Source organism: Penaeus vannamei, chromosome 40 (assembly GCF_042767895.1).
Source record: "Penaeus vannamei isolate JL-2024 chromosome 40, ASM4276789v1, whole genome shotgun sequence".
In the NCBI taxonomy this organism is placed as follows: domain Eukaryota; kingdom Metazoa; phylum Arthropoda; class Malacostraca; order Decapoda; family Penaeidae; genus Penaeus; species Penaeus vannamei.
The window spans coordinates 23331546-23336545 of NC_091588.1; the positions used below are offsets into that span (position 1 = coordinate 23331546).

At 41.5% G+C, this 5000-nt stretch overlaps 2 protein-coding genes across 10 annotated transcripts in view; one reads left to right on the forward strand and one right to left on the reverse strand.

Moving 5' to 3' along the window:
- The window catches only part of Chd1 (chromodomain-helicase-DNA-binding protein 1), a 40188-nt gene extending 39130 nt beyond the window's left edge, over window positions 1-1058 (forward strand). For all 9 annotated transcript variants that reach the window (XM_027360765.2, XM_027360767.2, XM_027360766.2 and 6 more), the window contains one exon: window positions 1-1058. This exon is cut by the window's left edge and continues 1936 nt beyond it. The gene's annotated coding sequence lies outside the window, so the exon portion shown is untranslated.
- A 3496-nt stretch (window positions 1059-4554) lies between these two features.
- Window positions 4555-5000, reverse strand: part of LOC138860214 (uncharacterized) — an 18329-nt gene continuing 17883 nt past the window's right edge. The window contains exon 4 of the mRNA XM_070117403.1: window positions 4555-5000. This exon is cut by the window's right edge and continues 2409 nt beyond it. The gene's annotated coding sequence lies outside the window, so the exon portion shown is untranslated.

A 5000-nucleotide genomic window follows, 5' to 3' on the forward strand; every position in this document is an offset into this window, starting at 1 on the left:
TATTATTTCTACTACTTGAAACTATGTATGATACCAAGTGTGATATATCTGATGTGCTCATGAGTGATATTAAAGATAAGGAGAGACGCCACACCCCCTTTTTGTCCACAGAAGTCCAATAGGCAGATACATTATTTTTTAATGAAGGAAGAATTACCATGTTAGTAAAAGGCTTTTGTAATTTTGAAGGTCCTGACTTCATGTACATGTATTGCATATTTATTCTCTTATTTCAACAATTCAGTAGAAGATGAATTGTAGTGTTGCACTTGTATGTCTAGACAGGTGTTTTGAATTTTTTTTCTTTTTCGTTGTCTTTTTCCATTTTTATCTCTCTCTCATTCTTTTCTCTTCATGTATTTCCTTCTTGAGGAGAGATGATTCAGGTTTCTTTTTGTGATAGTTTTCTTTTTTTCTTTTTTTTCTTATTTTCTTTTTTTGAAGTTAACGCAACCCTCATTCCTTACTAAACTTGTACTGCATCTGTTTTTGATTTTACTATATCTTATTCCAGTTTATCACAATTCAGGGAAGCTTTAACAGCTCCTTTGTCCAGCTATTCCTAACCATGGTATTGCAAGGTGAAGTTAAGATGTACGTCAATTGAATTTAAGTACTGAGATTGCTAGTATGCAGACAACAAGAATAATTTTTAAAAAGTCAATTTCATGAAGTTCAAAAGTCTGGTGTTAGAAAGTGTTGATGCCCATTTAAAACATATTGTGTGCGTGTTCCTTTGGTACAAAAATCAGCTGTTTTAGAAAGCTGTCTCAAAGGAGAAACATTATTCCATATGAACAGTGTGTTGACGAGGAACCTGTGCTTGCAGGTCAGTTACTTGGATTGGAAATAAGTCCGCTGGTTGTGAATGGAGCCTGTGACGCCCTGCCTGTTAATGATGGAACATTAAAAACTGTAGTATACAAAACTGAAGAAATGTGTGATATATCCTCCCCCGTTCCCTTCCATGGGGAGTATTTTTGTACAAAATCGAAGTGATATTTGTAGAATCCTGTATATATGGCTTATTTGGCATCAAGTAAATATGAATTCACTTACACTTTGCTTTCTTTTCTCCTGGAAACCAGGACATTTTGAGGTATTGGTGTGTTGAGAATTTTAGTGCTTAGTATCAGTGAAACACTCCAGTTCATTATTTTGTCTGTGTTTTTGGTGTTAATGAGTTTAAGTGGATGTGGGTCTGGGTGTGGATGTGTCTTGGTTTGTGTGTGTGAGGATATGTGATGGCGTGTGCATGCATATAAACAAATGCTGTATATGTGTAAGCAAGTGAATGTTTTCATAGGTTTATGTGTGAATGTGTTTAAATGCTCTTATGCTTTTTGATAGGTGAACAACTTTTTTTGTATGTAAAGCATCTGTTTTTATGTAATAGAATACAGTACATAAGTTGACATGACAAGGATCCGGAACTCTTTCGAAGTATAAAGATGCTTATCTGGTATGTAATACATTACATTCATAATAAGGATGAAAATACGTGTCTACTTATTTATCTTTATGAATGATGCACAACACACTTGCTCCATCCCTCCTTCTCACACCCACACGCATGCACACACTCACACTTGTAACAGTAAGGCTGACAATAATGATGGTAGTACTGAGTAAATTATGTAAAAGTGATAATGATACTGATCATACCAAAATGATGATAATGCAATGGACCAAATGATAAATACAGTGAGAAGAGAGAATGATGACGATTATTGAAATAATGATCTAGAAGAAAAGTGTTTAGAAAACTTTATTCCCTCCCTATACCTTACTTCTTGTCGTGGGAGAGCTTGGGAGACAGATATTGAGACCCAATGTAGGGGATCACCTCTACCTTGGCCCACAGCCCTCGCCTTAACTAATTTTGCTTGGTCTTTTCTTCTTTCCTTTCCTCTTCCGTATCTTCTTCATCCCCTTCTATTCCATTCCTAAGGTGTAAGAGCCGTGCTGAAAGCATGAACGGCCTCTGGGAGCCATGGACACGGTATTGCCTTGGTTAATTACCTAGCCCGTACACCTTATAGGGACCCTGGGAGGTAGACCGTTCGTTTTTTTCCATTTTATTCGGGCTCACCATGGCCAATAATGATTTTTTACCCTTAAAAGGGGCATAAAGGCTTGCCCCTTCATCTACTAGCCTATCTAAATTTGATTTTTGATGGTTTTCCGACCTCTGCCCCACCTTTGACCACGGCTCCGTCCACTGATAGTAATACCCCCTCCTCGACGGTTACTGATAACTCTATCCATTCCATAACTCCCACTCAGGTTATTACTCAACCTCCAGAAAGCACTCCTTCCTTTCTGTTAACATTTTCCTCTCCATCGCCTACTGCACAGTCATCTTCAACGTCTACCCCCTCCTTCCCTTATTACGACTATTCATCCTTAATGTCCTCCTCCCCGCACAACTACTACACTCCACGCCACCCCATCTTCCTCTCGCCCTCGTCCTTCTACTACTGCCTCGAATCTTTTGAGTGCTCTCTTTGGCCCAGTCAAGTGGGATCGAAAATACCCTTCTCTTTCAACAGCGCCTCCAAAAACGAGTAGACAAGGTTACCTTTCGCAGTCGCTCCGGTCGGTTACGCCTTGTCACAGTTACTTCTGAATCCTAAGCTCGTGTACTATCTACCCCAGCTGACCTTACTGGCAAACCCATTCCTGCCGACACTTACCCCTCTCTCAATACTTGTACTGGAACTGTTTATATCCCCTAAACTACTTGTCCTATCAACAACAAGACCTGGTCAGACTGTGAAAATGACCTACTTCCCTGCCTTACGGAATATGAAGCAATGGCAGTACAGTGTTGCACTATTCCTCCCAGAGGCCAGCGTAAGCCCCATGTCAATATTGCCAAGATTAGCTTCCGTAGACATGACCTCCCCCATGAAATTTGTATTGGTGGATTGCCCTACCATGTCCGACCATATCGACCCCTTTCTCGTTATGTCAGAAATAGTGGTGCTTTGGCCACCCAGCCCAAACACTGTCTCTCCACTGCCCGCTGCCCTCATGTGCTCAACCGTTCAAATTGCCCTGCTCAGTCACGTACATGTGCCAATTGTGGAGACTCCCATAATGTTATAGGAGCTGCCCTGCCTATAAGCTCGGATGTGAGGTGGCAGTCCTCAGATTCACACTAGGCTTCACTCTACGCGAGGCCAGACAAGATGCACGACGACGAGGTTTCTCTCTCTCAACTTATTCCAAAGCAGTCCTTCGCTCTGCTCCCCCACCATTTCTACAAGATGTTTCTGCATCTCCCCCCGTATCTCTTCCCTATACCCTAAACCATCCTACCTCTACTCACCCTGTCCCTCAGTCAAAGTAGTTTCCAGTCTAAATCCAGATACCCCAATCTTTACCACTTCCCCGATGCCTACCCCTCCTCCTCACTTTATTTGTCGCACCAGGCAACCTAAACGTTCTACTCCACCCTCTCCTACTACATACTCTTGTACACCTTCCTCTTCTGCTCCTCAGATATATATCTCATCTCATCCTCACAAGAGAACCTTTGTTTCTCAGTCCCTTTCTACCCACCTCTCCTCCAGAAACCCTTAAGGACATCGAAAACTTCCTAAAGATGACCCAAGGGAACACTCCGCCCCCTCATCCCCCCCCCCCCCCCCCAAATCCTTCTTTTCCTACTCCTCCATTTAATGTATTTGCAGATATCCATCCTCCTCCTCCTCAAGTTCCCCCAACCCCCTTTCTCCTACACCCTCCCAACATACCCCACCCCCTCTACCCTCTCTACCGCTCCCATTTGAATACTCACGCGAATCACTTCTATCTCAACAGTGTCCTTCTCCAGACATTCTTCCTGATACTTCACCACCTTCCCCAGTTCCCAATTTCTCATCCCCCGGATTCTTCTCCTCCTACTTCTCCAATAGCCACATCTGTTTTCTAAGAACAATGTCCCTATCCGTTCCCCAGTCACAGATACAACGCAGGTCACTCAATCGCTCTACCCCCTTAACCTTTCCCATTTTACTAATCCCTGCTCTACTTCATTTACCTCCCTCTTTTCCGCTACCATACTTTCCTATAACACTCTCTATTCTTTGACATCTAACACCCTCCCCCTCTCTCCCCGGATTCTTCTACTTTTCAAACAGCCATCTCCGTTTTCCATGAAAATTATTCCTATACCTTCCTCAGTGACAGATACATTGTTATCCACTCAATCGCCCTACTCCTTTAACCCTCCCCTTTCTACTAATCTCTATAGTTCACTTTCCCCCCTCTTTCCTTTATCACTACTATACTATCCTATAACGCTTTCTAACCTTTGACATATAACACATTTTATCCTAATCTTTAACTCCTCTTTACCCTTTCCAACGCAATACTTTATTTGTTTCAAACATTAAGCATTAAAAACCCGATACCCAATGAACAGCAAGTATGAGAGTTATATAACCTCAAAAAAAGTTTTTAAGAATATTTTATCTATCCCGTCTCGCCCATGTGATATTTTTTTTTGTAATTAAGGGAAAAAAAATATACTCACTGGTTGTTTTATTATTTACTAAAAAGTACAGGCTAAAAGTCAAACGTACATCCAAAATCTGTACAAAGATCGATGTACAGTGGCCAAGAAAGGAAGAAATCTCCAGTAGACATAGTTGCCTTCAGATGATACTCATAACAGCGGTGGATCATGAGTCAGCGATGAGTATGGGACTCATGGGTGATGAGTGAAGCGTTTTTTAAGGGTCTCTTGTGAGGAACAAGTCAGTGTTGAGTACGAGGCATTATGAGTGAAGAGAAATCTGTTGAATAAGAGTTCTCAAGTGTGAGTGATGAGTCCTCTATTTAGAACGGGGTGTTGTGTGAAAGATGGATCACTAGTTAATTGCTTTCCGGCATCTGTGATAAGCGATCTGGTGATAAAACTCAAGGATGAGTGATGAATCAGCTGTTAAATATTGATATCAGATACTGATAATGAGATCATAGGTGTGAGT